The 20,254-nt window shown below is 34.2% G+C and overlaps 1 pseudogene; it reads left to right on the top strand.

Annotated features, from left to right (window-relative positions):
• Window positions 1-2,241: 2,241 nt before the first annotated feature.
• Window positions 2,242-3,913, top strand: LOC119506831 (annotated as a pseudogene).
• The last annotated feature ends 16,341 nt before the right edge of the window (window positions 3,914-20,254 follow it).

The following is a 20,254-nucleotide window of genomic DNA, read 5'->3' on the forward strand; positions in this document are numbered from 1 at the left end:
ACAAAACAACTAATGATGCTCTTCTACCCTCACCTTTTACACCACTGACTTCCAGCTTAAAGCAGATGCAAGTTGAAGCTGGGAAAATTTCACATTAAACCAAGTTTGCAGTTAAATTAATAACTTCGGACAGACATGATTTCTTATTGTAGAAGGGTCTACAAAAGATTTAAAGTAAATATTGAATGCTCTGAGTCAACACCAAGCAGAACAGTTATGGACCTGCCTGAGTTTACATTTAGGGGCAGCAGAAAATTATATCAGCTAAGTTGAAAAAAGGGAATGTGAGAGAAGCAGAGAGATTAAGAAAAAGAGAAAGGAAAAATGCAAGAGAGGGAGAAAGTGACATTTTAGCTATGTTGAATTGTCTTTTCAATACGTTAGCTATATATATGGGGGTACCTTGATACTTGTTGTTAATTGGTTCCAGGAGGTATGATGAGTACCAAAAATGATGAGTATCAAACAAATGTTTCCCATAAGGAATAATGTAAATAAATTTAATACTTTCCCAGGCCAAAGACAATGCACATTTTTAAGGCAATATGTAAAAAAATATATGGTTATATATCATTACTTTACATGAGAAATAAATCTATAAATTAATAGATAATTAGATTAAATAGAATTAGGACTTCACTTTAACTGTCCATGCCTAATAGGATAGTGGGAGTAGAGTGGTGAGGATGAGAGATCACACAGGATGTTGCTTGGAAGGAGAGTCTCCCTCCAACAGAACATCTGGCACTTGCACCTCAGGTGTTCTTTCTCTTTTCTGCCTTTTTTCAGCTTGCACCACAGGTTCCGGCACACTCTTTTGTCACCTTCACTAAAAACTTATCCAATGAGGACTGCTTCTGTCCTCTTTTCAGAATTTCTCAAAAATATGAAATTCTTTGGTCATTCAATAAATTCACATTTCTGCTTGTCAGAGCTTTGTCTGGTTGGTACTTCTCTACAAAGTTTTGAATGTCTTCCCATTTTGCACACATTTCTTTTATCAAGGAACTGGGGACATCCTCTCTTATCTCCTCCTCACCTGAAGAAATCTCTTCAGCCACCTTTTGTTGCTGCTCTAGTGCTGAGCTCTTCACGATATTCCTCCACTAACTCCTCAACATCAGTCTTTTTTTTTGTTGCATCTTTATTCTTAATGATGGTAGAGACCATTGTTCTAGGCATATCATATTCCCTAGTAAGATCAGCAATGCAAATACCAGTCTAATATTTATCTATTCTCTATTCTTTTTTTTTTTTTCCACTCAATGGTAGTGTGAAGTAATTTTCTTTTCTGCTCAGTGCTCTCACTACTCATTTTCATAAGACATATGGTAAGAAAAAAAATGTAAAAGTACACAAAATGACCACAGAAGTTAAGATAAGACCACAAGGGGATGTGCCCAGGGCAAGAGGTACTTCACGACTAATATATGACTCTGTTTCAGCTGGAAAGTGTAGTGAGTCATGAGGCAACTGAGGCTTGCACAGCAAGTACCAAACAAACAAATACCAGGACAAAATTTTCACATCAAAGTGTGTTGAGTACCAAATTCAATGAATTTCAAAGCAGTCAAGTACTGAGGTACCACTGTATAAATGTATAAATTTATTATACCTTGATCCTCTTCAAATTTGTTAGGAATAACTTTATTATTTGTATATATTTCCTTGAGAATGACTCTATAAAAATAAAGGAAAATTTAAGTGTAGCATTGTGGACAGTGATGATGGGTGGAAAGAAGAGACAATGTAGGGAAATTAGGTAAAAAACTATTTCAAGTAATGCATACACAATTGATGATATATTTATTCTAAATCAGAAATACTGATTAAATGTTTTTTGTACATTAGTTGCTTGAATATGATAAGTTTTTCAGTTACTATTTTGTTAAACTGAATGTCAATAGTATCAGATTCACAAAGAAAGTTTGATTGCTTTTAATTATAGATGCTGTAACTAGCTTAAAGAAATTCAATAGTCTCATTTATTTGTAAAACATGACTATATTTTCCAAGTGAATGATTTTCTAAATACTTTCTAATATTAAAGAGCTATGTTTAGCAAATAAATTGTTTTCTAAATATTGTTCTATAGGTTATCATAGATAATTTTAAAACAATTGAAAATATATAATAAGAGTGGCCTGAGGGCTGTGACTTAGTTTAGGGCCCTCAGCTCCATGTGGTCAAGCCTGGCCCCAGATCCCACCCAGCGAGGTAGGCCTGTTCCCCAGTCCCTTTATGGTGGCTCCTGGAGCCCCAGGGAATTCCATCCTGAAAGATAAAGTAGCTTATGTTGAAGTGTGGTCATCCAGTGGAACAGAAAATTATTCAAGGGCATTTATAAATCAATTTAGATGGGGCAAAGGTTTCAAAACCTTCTAACAAGCATGTAACTCATGTTGTATTCAAAGATGGATACCAGAGCAGTTGGGACAAAACACAGAAGAAAATGGTAAAGCTTGTTTCAGTGCTTTGTGTTAAAAAATGCAAGACAGCTGGAGTACACATTGATGAATCATTATTTCCTGCAGCTAATACTAATGAACAATTACCATGCCTAATTTAAAAAAGTGTAGGCAATACAAAGATTTTTTTCCCAAAACACCAGAAAATGATAAAAGACTTTGAAAGAAATTTGAGAAAATGGCTAAAGAACTATAAAAGCAAAAAAAAAAAGCAAAAAAAAAAAAACTCTGGATAATTATATACCTGTTCTCTTATTTGAATCTAATGGTTCATTAGTGTATCATCCTACAAATAAAATTAATAGCAGTTATTAGAGTGTAATGGAGAAGAGATTACATGAGATGAAGGAGGAAAGGGAAAATCTTTCCCCCATACCTTCCCAAATGATTGAAAAAGTTCATGATAATCCAGCTAGCTCTCTGTGTGAAGCACCTTTGAACATTTCACATGACACTTATTGTTCAGATGAATCCTTTGCTGGAGTTTTACTTTCATCTTTATGATATTTGTGGAAACTCAGGATGTAGAAATCAGGAAATGAAATTGGGAGGATTCATTAAAGAAATTAAAGATGATATTTGTATTTCTTCACCTGTATTGAAAACAAATAGTATTCATTCATCAGCATCTTGCAATTACCTCAATGAGCCAATTCCTCAGAAATCCACAAATAATCTTTGAAACAGAAAAATAAATTGGCAAAGAGATAGTATAAGTGAAGTAGTCATCCCTGACAAAAAAAAAAAAAAAGAAAGAAAAAAAATTGGAAGAAACAACTAAGGAGATACCTAATGAGAAAAATAGTTTGTCTCCTACTTTATCTATAACAAAAGACCATTCTTTGCTTAATTCAATTCCCAAAAGTTCCTCAGCAAAGAGAAAAAGAATGTCAGAGTGCTCACATTCATCTTCAAAAGAAAAATTACCAAAGAAAAAAAAGTACAGCATGAAATCTACCATGCCAAAACTGCAAATTTTAAAGTTGGTAAATAGCCCACAGTTTATGACCAAGCCTGTTATAGAGACTTCACTGGGGAAAGGAGTCCTCATGTGATGATTATTTTTCACCTGATAATCTTAGGGAAAGGAGTCTTCTTTCTGAATGTCTGTTATCCTGAAGCCCTGTTAAGTTCAACTGCAGAAGTATTTCTAAGAGTGAGAGAATGAACACATTGATTGGAAATGTCTGATTTTTCCAGTATTGGTAAAAAAATGCAGATCAGTTAACATAACCAATTTAACAGCAAAAACTAGTTCCAGTCTTGATAAATCTACAAATTTTGAAGGAAATACAGCTTTGAGTTGCATGACTTCTACAGAAATACCTGCAGCTGAAGAAACTCCAGTGTGTTGTAGACAAGCCAATCCTCAGAAAACAAGACACATGATGGAAATAACTTTTCTTGTATCATTGATGAACTTGTTCATCACAGAGAATTCTTAGGAAAAGAACATCTTGGTACTTCAACTCCTTTGAAAGGAAGCACTAGAGAAAATAAAGAATTGATTGATGTTAAAAGCATGTAGAAAGAAGATACCACTTCTGAAGATGGAATGCAGTTATTTTAAGCTAATTTTTGTAGATGACTGTAATGAGGAAAGCCTACAGAAGAAAGGGAAAACTTATGCAGAAGACACAGTGAGAGTATGTGAGTCTTCTCTAAATGACTTTGTTATAGGAATTTGAAATAGTATATTCATATTATAAATATATCACTTTTTTCATAATTTAAATAAAATTCTCCGTCTCTTCTTTCTAAGAATGTGTGCTTGATATTGCCCAAATGACAAATTCAGAATAAGTAATAACTAGCCTGAATAAATGAGGAGAGCAGATGCTTTTCCTTATTACATTAGTCTCTCATTATAACACAATTGTTGTGTAAGGAAGCATACTTAATAGTGGAGGTTTTCTTTGTTGCTGTTGTTGTTTTAAATATGAGTTCATAACAATGGATAATTTATTTTAGAAATAAAATTAAGGTCACATGAGCTATTGATTTTATCAGTAAAAGAGGAGGTATGAAAAATAAATTTGGAAATATGTTATCAATATTTTTGAAGAAACTACGTTATATTAGCTATAAAAAATCTAGTGCACTTAACATGTTTTTGCTCAGGTATGAAGTTCATAGTCACAGGCCTTGTTTAACTTCCATTTATTTTACTTTAACCATATCATTTAAAACAGAATTATTCTTATCTGTAATTTTGTTGTAATCAGAATAATGAACTATGTCATGAACAACCTACGAATGAACTTTGTAATTGTAACAAAGGTAGCAACAATAAAGAGCATTGTGCCTTTTTCTTATTATAAACACAAATAACTTTCAGTAATCAAATTTGAAGACATCTTGAATTTTAACCATCTCTACCCTTCCAGTTGTTTTAACGACTTCTTTCAAGATACATAAGTTATGGGAGCTGAAATAATCACAGATGTATTGCATATCTTTTCTACAAGTATAAACACCCAAATCTCATAAAAACAATGAAGATATTTTTATATATTTTAACCTACTCTTTATAGGTTAGTTTTCCAAATATATATTAAAATTGATGAAAAATGTTATTATGTTCCATTAGGTACAGTATGTGTTTTCACTATATTTATTTAAAAATCATATCAACTGTAAAGTTAATATAAAACAATAGAAGTACAGAATTGCATTGAAATATAAGCATATCTTATTCTTTTGATTTTTGTCTTGTTTTTTTTTAAAACTTTAAAAAAAAAATATATAATGACATGAAGTATAAATTAAGTGGAAAAAAGCTGATTTTCAGCCAGTAGGGTGCACTTTATAATCCCAATGTTATAACAAAAAACTGTAATCTTTCTTATTACTTTTTCTAGGACTTGTCCTCAAAGGCCATAGCCCTTTAGTGTCTTGAGATCAATTAGAAGAGGAAGAGAGACAGGCTTAGGTTAACTCACTGAAACTTAGGGATTTTAAATTTTTATTGATCTTATGGTGTGTGCCATCAGATGCTGGGGTAGATATTTTATATGCCCTGATATGATATCTTCTAGAGTGACCTGCCTTATTTCATGTCATTCCAAAGAGACAAAATAAATCATTGAATTTTAGGACAGGAAAGGATTTTACAGATTGTCTATCATAAATATAATCCCTTCATTTCATAGTGATATAATTAAAACCCAGTGATGTTGTAAATTTTCCATAGTAAACTCAATTGAAACTTGGGTATCCCAACTCTCTTTGTGACTCTTTCATAGATAAAGTTATATAGCCTTCAGTTTAATTTGGACATTTCATATATGCTGAAATTGTGGAGCAATAAAAACTATTCTGGATAAATAGTCTGGGACAACTGTTAGGGAACATGTATGACTGGGCACACATCATACACCAGTCTGGAATGGATGAAATGGTCTGGCATGGCAGGCTGAGCTGAAACACTTCCCTGTGGGAAAACGAAGCAGTCTACTATGAGGAAGGGTAGATAACTCAACCAAGCTCCACTGCAGTTTTAGGTAATGAATTCGGACTACTGAATACAAGCTATGAGCAAAGGTAAACCCAGAGGAAGCAGAAAAGGAGCCCAAGGATTTTTCCCAGCATGGAGGAGGCAGGTGTGATGGAAACAAAATACATAAATGAATAAAAACAGAGGCCTTTGGGGTTGGCTAAGCTCAGAATACTGAAAAATGGCTGTGTGCAAAGAAAAGGGGCACACAGAACCAGGCACCAACTCTAGTTCTTGACTGGCAACTGAGGGGCTGGGGAATGGCTCTGAAAAGAAGGATTTCTTTCTTTTTTCCTTTTTTTTCCTCTCACTTTAAGAAATTAGAGAAAGCTTCAGGCATTTTCAACTGTCAGCTGTGACCCAGGCAAGGGTGAATTTAAGATAATAGCAGACAAAGGAAGAAGTCAAATGTAGGAGATAAATCCCAAAAGAGTTTATCTTCCCTATGAAAAGGGGGAGGGAGGGCCCAGCTCAAGTGGCTGCCCTCCCTCAGAGAACTCAGACCCTAGTGCCTGGGGAAAAGAAAGAAACAAACAAAAAACCCCAAAATATCTTAAGCTTGGCTCCTGACACCCTTGGTCTCCTGGCAGGGACAGGGCCTACTGAGAATTAAAGGCAATGCACCTCTTCATGTTGGGGAGATCCAGGCTGACAAGAGCCACATGCTGGGCAGGATAGGAAAAGCACAGCATCTAGAGGCCTCACAGGAAAGTCTGACAACTTGCTCTTTCTCTTCCTCAGGGAAAATTGATACTGATTACACCCTCTTCCTGAGACCTGGACCTGTCTGGTCTGGGAAAGCCTGATTGAGGTAATCAAAGAAACCAGATGCCTAAACAACAAAAAATTATGAATCACACTAGAAAAAACAAAGACATGGCCCAAAGGAAAAAAAACTTAGACTTCAAATGAGATATAAGAGTTGAAACAACTGCAAATAAATATGCTAAATCAATTCAAAAATTGAATAAAGTTGAGGGAAGATATGGCAAAAGGGATGAAGGATATAAAAAAGACATTGGGCAAACATAAGGAAGAACTTGAAAGTTTGAAAAAACAATTGGAAGAACTTAAGGGAATGAAAGGCACAATAGAAGAGATTAAAAACACAATGAAGACATACAACAGCAGATTTGAAGTGGCAAGAGAAAGGATTCAGGTACTAGAGGACAGGAAATATGAAATCCTACACAAAAAAGAACAGATAGGGAAAAGGAATGGAAAAATATGAGCAGGGCCTCAGGGAATTGAATGACAATAAAAGCACATGAATATGTGTCATGGGTGTGCCAGAAGAAGAAAAGAAGGGAAAAGGGGCAGAAACTATAAGGGAGGAAATAATCACTGAAAATTTCCCATCTCTTATGAAACACATAAAATTACATATCCAAGAACTGCAGCATACCCCAAACAGAATAGATCTGAATAGACCTATGCCAAGACACTTAATACTCAGAGTAAAAAATGTCAAACAGAGAATTCTGAAAGCAGCAAGAGAAAAGCAATCCACCACATACAAAGGAAACTTGATAAGACTATGTGCGGATTTCTCACTAGAAACCATGGAGATGAAAAAGCAGTGGTATGATATATTTAAGATACTGAAAGAGAAAAACTGCCAACCAAGAATTCTGCATCCAGCAAAACTGTCCTGAAAAATGAGGGAGAGTAAAATATATTCAGAGAAACAGACACTGAGAGAGTTTGTGAACAAGAGACCTGCTGTACAAGAAATACTAAATGGAACACCACAGGCAGATAGGAAAAGACAGGAGAGAGGGGTTTGGAGAAGAAGGTAGAAATGAAGACTGTCAGTGTGAGTAAAGAGTGAGAGAGAGGGAAACATAGAATAGAATAGAATAGAATAGAATAGAATAGAATAGAATAGAATGATATATAAATTCCAAAAGTCAAATGGTAGACATTATGTTGAGTGAAATTAGCCAGAAACAAAAGGACAGATACTATAAGTTCTCACTATTAAGAACTAAAAATGTTGAGTGAAGTTTGAGAGTTAAGTTGAGGACACAGGTTATCAGGAGATAGAAAGAGGTTAGAAATTATGCATTTGATGCTGAAGGAGTACATAAGGGTAAAAAGGATTGATTGTATAGATCCGGAAATAGATGGCATGATACTATGTGATGTTAGCACAAAATTATAACTACTCTGAAAAATGATGGGTGTGAGTACAGTTGAAAGAGGAAGGCTAGGGGCAAGTATGACACCAGAAGAAAGGATAGAAGATAAAGACTGGGATTGCATAACTTAGTGAAAACTGGAGTTATCAATGATGGTGATTAAATGTACAAATATAAGAATGTTTTTAAAAGAGGGAGAACAAATGAATGCCAACATTGCAAGGTGTTGAAAATTGGATGGTAAAAGGAAAGAAAAATACAATCAATGAAAAACTAGGGTCTATAGTTAACAGTAACATTGAAAGATGCTTCCATTAATTGTAACAAAGGCAATATACCAACGCTAAATATCTATAAGATGGGGTTATAAGGGATTGATATGGGATTCTTGGTGGTGGTGTTGTGTGACCTTTTCATTGTATTTTACTTTATATTTCTTCTATCTTTCATATTTTTACTCTTCATTTTTTTCTCCTTTTCCTCTTCCTTTTCAGAAGAAATTAAAATGTCCTTATACAGTTTGTGGAGGTGAACGCATAACTATGCAACTATACCAGGAATCATTGTCGTTTACTTATAATGGATTGTATGGTGTGTGAATAAAACTGTTTAAAAAATTAACAGAGGGATACAAGTGCTGGAAAAAATGTGCAGAGGGGTGTACCTATTCACTGTTGGTAGAGAAGTAGAATGGGGCAGCCCATCTGGAGGGCAGTGTGGTGTTCCACCTGAAACTCACTATGGGGTTGCCATATGATCCAGCAACACCATTAGTGGGTATATACTTGGAAGAACTGAGAGCAGGAACATGCATGGATATTACACACTAGTGTTTATTGTGGCAGTATTCATGATTTACAATGGATGGAGGTGGCCTAAGGGTACATTGACCAATAAATGAAATGGTGAACTGTGGTGTATACATTCAATGGAATATTGAGCAGTGGCAAGAAGAAATGAAGTTGTGAGGTATGCAACTAGGTGAATGGACCTTGAGGACAGTATGTTGAGTGAAATAAGCCAGAATTGAAAAGGTAAACGTTATCATGCCTTGCTAATTGGACTAACTATAATGTGCAAACTCTGAGAATTGAATCTGAGAGCAGGGGAAGGCTGCTGGCAGAGGTTCCTAGATTGTATGCTCTTACAGCAGTCACATCTATTCATGAGATATAATGGTTATTTCTAAATTCTGAGATGATGAGCTGTTTGTATGTAACTTGGTGAGTCCCTGGAACTTCCAGTAACTGTGTGACACCTGAGACTCAAAGCCAGAGTTCAGCAACTATGAATGTCAGTGTTACCTCATACAGCAAATTTTTAAAAAGCTGAAAAAGATAGCAAACTTCAATCAGAATTATGAACAACATGGACTTGATTAAGATTAAGGTAAACCAGACTAAAGGGAAAAGGATGATATTGACTCTATTTTAAAACTTCAACGCCTATGTGATACCAAAGGAAGTGATGTTTATTTGGTGGAAAACCTTTATTTTCTGTAGTATGCTATATAATTTAATTGCATAGTCAGTTTATTCAAACACCTTAATTGAATAGAACCTTGAATAGGGGATGAGATCTGGTTGGTTTGTACAGGTTACCCTGAAGCCCAGATACATCCCAGAGTAATTTGGGCAGAGAATAAAAAATGTATTTGCAATGCTCCCTTAAGGGACTGGGGAGAAATTGGAAATATTGAACTTCCCCAGCTGGGGAATTCCTGATATTCTTGCAAGCATTGGGGACTACAAATTCAATAGGCCAGGCCCTTGAACTTGGGGGTTGCCCTTATGAAAATTACTCCTGCAAAGGAGAGGCTAAGCCTAATTATAATTGTTCCTAAGAGTCAACCCCAGAGAACCTCTTTTGTTGCTCAGATGCGGCCACTCTGTCTAAGCCAACACTGCCCTCCCCCTACATGGGACATCATCTCCTGGGGTATAAATCTCCCTGTCAAATGTGGGACATGACTCCTGGGGATGAGCCTGGACCAAGCATCATGGGGTTGAGAATGCCTTCTTGACCAAAAAGGGGAAGAGAAATGAAACAAAATAAAGTTTCATTGGCTGAGAGATCTCAAATGGAGTCAGGAGGTCATTCTGGAGGTTATTCTTATGCATTTTATGGATAACTCCTTTTAGTTATTAGTGTATTAGAATAGCTAGAAGGAAATACCTGAAACTGTTGAACTGTAATCCAGTATCCTTGATTCTTGAAGACATTTGTATAGTTATATAGCTTATATGGTATAACTCTGTGATTGTGAAAACGTTGTGGCTCATATTCCCTTTATCCAGAGTACAGAAAGATGAGTAGAAAAAGTGGGAACAAAAAGTAAATGAATAATGGGTGTGGAGAGGAGTATGAGATGTTTTGGATGTTCGTTCGTACTTTTTATTTTTATTCTTATTGTCATTTTTATTTTTTGGAGTAATGAAAATGTTCAAAAAATTGATTGTGGTGATGAATGCACAACCATATGATAGGGTGAACAATTGATTGTACACTTTGGATAATATATAGTATGTGATTATATCTCAATAAAATTACATTAAAAAAACAAACAACAAAAAAAAAACTATTCTGTACACTAAGCTCTACCTCCTCATATATTTTATGTTGAAAATAAAAGTCTGGTTGCAATTTGTTTTTGTTTTTTTTATTAATATGTATATAAAATGAGTAAAAAATCTCTTATCCCGTTTTATTTTATTGCTACAACATTAGTATTTCAACTTATTTACTGATGCTGAGTTTTACTGGAAAACAACTTACAATATTTCACACAAATCAAGATAAAATAAATACGAGAATCCTGGATATATGTCATGTTATAAAAATTACAATAAAACAGATAACCAACAGATATCAAAAACATTATATATATATATATATATAATCTATATCTAAAGAAATACTTTAATCATTTAATTAATGAATGTATTGGTTGATTAATTTATTCATTCAACAAATATTAATTCACATATATGCCAGGCATAAAGGGTAAAATAATGAGCAAAACATATAAACTCCTTGCCTCCCTACTATTTATGATCTAATTGGAGCAACAGATAGATATATTCATATACTCTCAATATAGAATATAAGTTTTATTCACAGAAAACTTAGATTTCTATGAGAACGAAGGCATTGGGACTATAGATTTTGGGTGTAGAACAGAATGTTCTGATAATGCAGTATTTGAATTGACTTTTGTTGGTGAGCACAGTTAAACAAGGTAAAAAGGCCTGTAGAGAGAAGGTAAAATTGGATGTATATGTATAGATTCTGGCTTACTTTAGGTTTTCCCAAAAGAATTTCTGTGAGAGTGCATTTGGGAGATGCTCAGACCACTGGCAGGGAATGGAGGTCATCAATAAAGATTGTGTTATTGTAGCTACCACAGTGAAAGCTCAAAGCTTAATCCTGCTGTGAAACTAGGAAATGGTGGAAATACAGAAACTGAGAAATGGTTTATCAGCAGCCACTGATACACATTCATTCAGGGAAATAATATAAGGAAAAAAGCCTAACATACAAACCTGTGTTAAAGGAAATCTACTGTGAGCTAGGGAGAATGTTGATCTGAAGCAAAGCTGAACCTCACTAGTATAAAAAATAAGTGGTTCAGGAAAAAAATATTGGCCTAATTCAAAGCTGAAAAATAATAAGAACACAAAACTGGGAACCATGATAAAATAGGCAAACATAATCAAATAAAGGACAATAGGAGAACAGGAAAGAACTAATGACCATAAAGTAAACTTGACATGGAACAGATAAAAATTAACCAAACTTATAATATAAATTTAAAAATCTTCATTAATCACTGCTGTGAATCAAGAGCTTGAAATAAAGGTTCAAATACCCAGTGAAGATTTACTAATATTGACCAAGTTAATATATTAATTATTAGCTATCAGAGTTTGGTAAAACTAGAAAAGAGAATTAGCATAATAACAGAAATGAAACAGCACTTGGAAGCAACAGAATCAGAAGACATGATGGAAAAACATTAGAGAAAATTGAGCCAAATAAAATGGAACTAAATGTAACTAAAAAGAAAGTTAACAGTGATTGGAGAGGAAAAATAAATGCAGGATATTCCTAATTATTTGCTTTATACATAACATGTTTGTGTGTGTGTGTGTGTGTGCATGCATGTGTTCCAAGAAGATATCCAGAAGTTATATTTAAAAAAAAAAAAAAATTCAAAACTTTACATTGAAAATGTCCATCACATCTCAGGAGAAACATCCACAGACATTTCAGGCTCTGAGTTGAAGCTTCATCTCCCTATTTTGACTGTCATGTATGAAAAGATCAGGGGCTCTGGTCACAGAAAACCTGTCATTGATACTTAAATTTTCCATCTACTAACATATTATATAATATTTAAATTTGCATGGGTTACATTCTAAATCAAGTATGTGTCTCCTTGATTCATAAGCAATATATGGAAAATAAATACTTTAGTCTGGATAACTGCTGATATTTGCAAAATATAAAGAACACACATTTTATAACTACTTCTATAGAAAAAAAAATATCCTGTATACAAAGCTGATAGTGGTTGGCTCTCATTGCCAGAAGTTCATTATCCAGGGCAGGCAAATATTATCAGGTTAGACTTTCTCCCTGTCCTAGAAGTTAAAACAAAACAAAAGAAAGCAAAACAAAAAAAAGCAAACCCTCATTAATACCATAATCCAGTTATGACAAAGCATAAATCAATTTAAGTATGTGTTGACTCTGTTGAAAACTTTTAACATTTTAATCTTAGAATATATGGTAATGGATAATGTTATGAAAAAAGGCTGCATACTGGAAATATGAAATGAATAAACTTCAAAAATATGTAGACACCATACAAAAGTATTACCAGGTAAAGGCCCTTAAAAATATAGAGTAGAAGAAAATTCATGGTGCTTCAATTTGGCAAAATAAATAAATAAATAAACAAACAAATCTGGATTTTACTATGAAATAGAGAATGAAAGAAATAAAAGATTACTTTTTAGGTAAATTTACCTACGAATACCCTGGGAAATTATTTTGTATTTTATAACTTCCCCCAAAATATGTTAACACATATCTTCCTTATCTGAGGAGTTTATGAGGTAAATTACCCCAAATAGTGATCATTGTTATTCCTCCCCCCCCAAAAAAAATGGAAGGGGAGAAGTCACCAAATATAAAGACTCTGAAAAGCATTTGTAATAAACTAGAAAAATAACTTAAATCAATGTGAAAGTCAAGTGGCCTAGTAGAGTTAAAAATCACTTTCCTTAAAATTTTGAAAATAAAAGATAATACAGATTAATTTTGTTGAAAAATATTCTCAATATTTCTACAAGGTCTTGTACTCTGGAAAAATCTGTTGATGGAGATTCAAAATTAGTTTAGCTATCTGATTATGTCATTTTAAGTATAATATAAATATAATGCAGTGAGATATGCTTTAATTAATTTCATAATAGGAATCATAACTAAGGGAGAAATTATCAAAACAAAGGAAATAAATTCTACCTATTAAATTGTAGCTAATATTTTTTGTAAAACAAATAAATAGATGAATGAATAAATATATAGATTGCCAAGTAATATAGAACAGATTATTGAGGAAAATGTTATTGGTTTGGGGCCTGGGATTAGTTTGCTGTATAATAAAATGCAAATGCATTAGACATAAAATAATTTTAAATGTTTTTTTTTTCAATGCATTTGCTTATGAATTAAAAGTATAGGTGTGGCTTTGGAGAATGGAAGAAGATGGCAGACAGAGAGGAGTGGAAGCTAGTTTGTCCCCCTGGAAAAACTAATAAACAACCAGGCATAACCAGTATATAATCTGGAATAACTGCAGGGGGACAAACGTGACTGTCCACTCATCATACAACAACATGAATTGGGAGGAATGCCCAAAATTGCAGCATAAAATCTGTAAGTAAAAACTGTGGATCCAAGCTGGGACCCCCCCTACCCCCACGACCCAAAATGCAAAGCCTCATGGTGCTAAAGAGCAGCACTCTCCAAGCAAGCGAATATAGTTCAGCTGAGTTCCAGCTGGGGTTTTAATTAACAAATGTGGACTGCTCAAAACAAGCTACAAATCCCCAACAAGCAGACAGAGGCTTTTGATAATGACTGACCTTGGAGAGCTGGAGAGTGGCCACAGACTGGCCCTGAGGGGGGCTTTCTGCCCCTTTTTTGGCTCAGTGGAGAAGGCCACAGTCATTTTCAGTTCCCAGCACTCTGACCCAGACAAGGGTGGAGATAGCACAGGCAGAGAGAGAACATTGAAATGCTAATGACCTATCCCTAGGGGGTTTATCCTCCCTAAGAGGAAAGAGATGGGGCCCAACTCTCCTACCCACCTTCCATTCAAAACCAGACCCCAGAGCCTGTGGGAAAACAGCCATGGGCCGCACCTCCTTACACCAGTCCAGAGCTGCAGGCTGACAGGCACCACCTGCTGGACAGAAAAAGCACAGTGACTTGAGGCCTCAAAGGGTATACCAATCTTGTAAGACACCCGCAGGGAAACCAGATACTATTTCCTCCTTCCAAGAGCTGAGCCCATTCTGGTGTGGGAAAACCTGATTGGGGTAACCAAGGAAACAGATGCCTAGACAACAGAAAACTACAACCTACACTAGGAAGAACAAGGTTATGACCCAGTTGAAGGAGCAAGCTTACAGTTAACTAAGATACAGGAATTTAAACAACTGATACTAAATCAATTCAAAAAGTTTAGGGAAGATATGGCAAAAGAGATGAAGCATATAATGAAAACACTGGGTGTACATAAAGTAGAAATTGAAAGTTTGAAAAAACAACTGGCAGAATCTATGGAAATGAAAGGAAAACACAAGAAATGAAAGACACAATGCAAACATACAACAGCAGATCTCAAGAGGCAGAAGAAAACACTCAAGAACTGGAGAACAAGGCACTGAAAGCCTACACACAAAAGAACAGATAGAAAAAAGAATGGAAAAATGTGAGCAACATCTCTGGGAATTTAGGGAAGAACAAAATGCAGGAATGTACGTGTCATCAGTGTCCCAGAAGGAGTGGAGAAGAGAAAAGTGGTAGAAGCAATAATAGAGGAAATAATCAATGAAAATTCCTCATCTTCTATGAAAGACATAAAATTACAGATCCAAGAAGTGCAGCTTACCCCAAACAGAATAGATCTGAATAGGCCTATGCCAAGACACTTAATAATCAGATTATCAAACATCAAAGATAGAGAATCCTGAAAGCAGCAAGAGAAAGGCAATCCATTACATACAAAGGAAGCTTGATGAGACTATGTGTGGAATCCTCAATAGAAACCATGGAGGCAAGAAGGAAATGGGGTGATGTATTTAACATGCTGGAAGAGAAAAACCACAAACCAAGAATCCTATATCCAGAAAAACTGTCCTTCAAATATGAAGGAGAGCTTAAAATGTTTTCTGACAAACAGACAATGACAAGATAACCTGCTCTACAGGAAACACTAAAGGAAGCACTGCAGACAGAAAGGAAAAGATAGGAGAGAGAAGTTTGGAAAACAGTTTTGAGAGATAGTAGCTCAGCAATGTAAGTACACTGAAAAAAGATGGCTGAAAGAGGAATTTAGGACCATGTGGGACACTATAATGGAAGACGAAAGATCAAGACTGGGAGTGTATAACTCAGTGAAACCTAGGATGCTCAACAATTGTAATAAAAGGTACAAATATGTTTTTACATGAGGGAGAACAAATGAATGTCAACATTGCAATGTGTTAAAAATAGGGTGGGATTGGGGGGAAATACAATCAATGTACTAGATAGTATAATTAACAGAAACATTTTATTATGCTTCCTTTAATATAACAAAGTCAATAGAGTCCCATATCCTTCCCCTATGTCCCCCCCCTCCACATGCATTTAGCTTTGGTATATTGACTTTGACATGATAACTAGAAGTTAATAATAGAGGGGAATATAGAAAAAATATACCTATTGCAAACTACATACTACAGTTAGTAGTACTTCAACATTCTTTCATCAACAGTAACAAATGTACTATACCAAAACTATGAATCAACAATGGAGGGGATGTGGTTACGGGTACGGAAGGATTTGATTTTCCTTTTTTTGTCTTTGTTTCTTTTCTAGAGTAATGAAAATGTAAAAATTAAAAAAAAAGTTAATCGTGGTGATTGATGCACAGCTGTATGATAGTACCTTGGGCAATTGATTGTACACTTTGGATCTTTGGATAATTGTATGGTATGTGAACAATCTCAATAAAACAAAAACATAAAGAAATGAAGATCACTGGTAAAGGTGAAAAAATATATATTTAGGAGTGGTTTTATAATCTTCTGAGATAGATGATAATGTCTAACTTATTAAAGTAACAGCACCAAGACAAAAATATCAATAGGAGAAAATCCTACCTTCAGATCACATTAATTTTACTTTGTAATTATTTTTTTCCCTTTTTTACTTGTTTAACCCCAAACAGTAGTGACAACAAAGACATTACCAAAAAGACTGAATAAGTAAATAAAAATTTATAGTTGTTGTGAATCATTGTTTCTTCAACTTCATATCTAATTCAGTTTCTTCAACCAACTAGAAGCTATTTTCTGCTTTATTTTACTGTAAAGTCTGTCCTACTCCTTAACTTTGTACTTTCCCTGCATATTTACATATGTATACACACATCTGTAAATGTGTGTTCTTTCAGAAGTACATGTAATTTATGTAAATCGGTGTATATATTCTAGCTAATACATCTATATACGTATACTTGCTTTTTCCAAAACTTGGACAATTTATATAACTCTGTGAACATATTATAGGTTTTCATAACATAAACTCTTTTAACATTAATAGTTGCATTGCATAATTACAAGGGAAATTGTATAATATGGTGGAAAGAGAATGTATAAATCTGAGATTCAATTATTAAATTTACAAGAACAAGAACATATTTAGGTAGCACTGGGTTACCAATTACAGATATTTTTACATTTTATAAACTTTGCCTCTTCTATGGTAGCCATATATACATTTTGTAAAGTGTGTTATACATTTCTTTAAATTTTATTATAAATTTATTATAAAGTCTATTCCTTTAAATTACTTTTCAAGTCTTTTTTAAAAGACTTGTTTAACAATTGTAGACTGAATTGTAATATAAACTATGGAGTTTAGTTGATAATAATGTATCAATCTTGGTTCATTAATTATAACAAATGTACTTGAGAAGTCACAGACATGCTCAGCAGTCATCTCCTAGCCCTTGTTTACCCTCCCATAATTTTATTTTTACAGGTGTTTCAGTGTGTTTCATTCATATCCTGGATGAGTGGTTAGGTCTAATAGAATAGCCTGAACACACCTGAAACCTGAAACCAGGAACACGCAGCTCCAGCTACTTATCAATGTGGGAACTCTTAGTGACAGCCCCTCCCTGCACCATGGTGTATAACCTCCCCCACACCGTGAACAGCACGGACTTGCCCCTTCTCTCCCACACAAAGTAGCTAGTACAGAGCTGCCATCCGCTGACCCTGATCTGAGCAGTTAGCCTCCCCCCGGGACCAGGCATGATGGGACCTCTTCCCCTCCTCTTTTGGACCTTTGTGCTGTTTAATTAAAAAGTGGTTAAAGTCTTTGTTGAGCCTGAGCCTGTGTTGCCAAGACAAACACATAGCAATTTGCTCCACATTTACCACACTTAACACCACATGTGAATAATTGGAGAAGTTATGTTCTGGAGAGATGGGGTATATGGGAATTCTCTCTGCTATCTGCTCAACTCTTCTATAAACCTAAAACTGTTGTAAAACATAAAGACTTATTTTTTAAAAGTGCACATTTAATTTACTCCTGCCCCCATATTCCACTTCTAAATATATATTTTGTGTAAATTGTCAGAGATGTCATAAAGAGATTTCTGTCTATTTAAGAATTATGCCCATTGCAACATTATTTTAACTGACAACTGGAATCATCCTAATTTTATATGTTAAAAAATTCTGGCATATATATTTCACTATCATATAGCAATTAAACTTATGGCTTTGAAAAATAACAACACTGATAAAAGTTTGTAATACTGTATTAACAAAAAACACTATATACATATATATACACACATACACACACAAACACACACAAACATATGGATTACAAAAGACAGGGGGGACACCAAAAATAATATCATTGCTTACCTTTGGATAGTGGCATTGTGGTGCTTTTTATACAATTCTTATTAAGTAGTTTCAATTATTTTTCCAAATATTTTCTATAATAATTTCAAAACACTGCAGTTAGAGTCTTAAAGGCCACTTGTTTATGAAAACACTGCTATGTGATCTTCATAAATTGCATTTTCTTCTTCCATTCTGCCAGACCAACTTTTACACAGACATGAAGTCCTGTAATGTAAATTTAAGATCCAAAGTGCCACTGTGGTCCTGGTGGATGTAAAGTAACCCCACAATGATGCAACATTTCCAGGATGAATGAAGATTGTCTTTTCAGCTGCCTTTGTTAGCATCCACATTTAATATCTCCTGCTGGCTCTGTGCAAAATGCTTGTATTTCCTTCAGACTCCCTTTTCACTATGAGCCAAATGGGGGCAGTTGTGCTTTGCAGTGAATAATGAGCCTTTTGAATACAGCAGCAAGACTGAGTTTCCAAAACTTGTACTGTGCTCTTACTGGTAGGATATGCACAATCAACATTGCATTGTTAAGAAGCGCTAGAGTAACATATCTTAAATAATCATGCTTCCATTTAGCATAAATTAAATAAAACTAATGGTGGTATGCATGATTATCTCTTAGATTTAATCAAATGAATACTATGAAAAATATCTAGATTTGTCTAGAATATCAACATTTAATCATTGTTCAGTAGCCTTGATTTCTTTTTACATACATACAATAACTTTCAAAAATATTATATTATATATTCAGTATATATTCCATGATTTTTGTATCAACAGTATTGCAGATAAAAGATTCTGCTATAGGCCACAAGAATTTATTCAACTGTACATCTGAAATAGAAAATTAGCACATGCGAGTTCTCTGGATTGAAATCTGAAGAACAAATGAAACATTTCACTAATCATTGCTGGAAAAAACAAACAACAAAAACTTTGTTGCTAATTCCCATCAACATACTGACATTTAAACATATAATTAACCATACACTTACTCATTTGCAAAAAATAAGAACAGAACTCTATAGAAGAATGCTACATCCACTATAAGGATATTGGAAAACTTGTTCAAGCTAATAAGTGAAAACAGTGAGATTCAGGCAAATTGTGTGACATGAGCTATACAATAGATTTACTGCGTATTAGCCCCTCAATTTCAAAACTTGAAACTTGTGTCAAAAAAGTAATTCCTCATTTATAAATATAGTAGAATCTTCTAATAACATTGAAAATCATATTGAATTTTAACCTAAATAAATAATGATTCCTCTGCTAGCTTTCTTAAGCAATTTTATTCAGTAGATGTCTCCTATGCTCACATTAGTTGCTTATTAGAATATTGGGGTCTTAAATGCTCACCTAAACCTAAAACTGCCAAATAGAGTAAGGGTGATAGGGGCAGAATATATAAGAAATCATTTTGTTATATTAGAAATGCCATCCTTGGGGGTTCCACTTTTATTACTTGGGAGAATGTAATTATAGCATACATATTAATTTTGAAGAATGAGCTGTTTTTATTGATGCTATATGTTGAAAATTATGAAACAATAAATAAGGAAAATATTCTATGACATTTATATTTCAGAGTCAGGCATTGTTGTTATTTGCCATTTAGTTATTTAAATACAAAGACTCTGAATCATTTAATAATCATGCCTAATTTCCCTGTCTTATTTATAAGAAAAGCAGAGCTGTTGCAGTGCCCAGCTACAGGTTGTCTTGCATCACACAATCTATATGAATAGCCAACCCTGAAATAATACAGGACAGAGTTAGTTTGGTCACATGCTATGGTCTTAGATCCTGAAATGAAATATGGCTAATTCTCATTACTTGAAAGTGTTATAAAATGACTTGCAATAATATGGAATTTTACATTTCCAAAGGAACTATATAATTAGACATCATATTGAAATGGACAAC

This window comes from Choloepus didactylus, chromosome 12 (genome assembly GCF_015220235.1).
Source record: "Choloepus didactylus isolate mChoDid1 chromosome 12, mChoDid1.pri, whole genome shotgun sequence".
Classification (NCBI taxonomy): domain Eukaryota; kingdom Metazoa; phylum Chordata; class Mammalia; order Pilosa; family Megalonychidae; genus Choloepus; species Choloepus didactylus.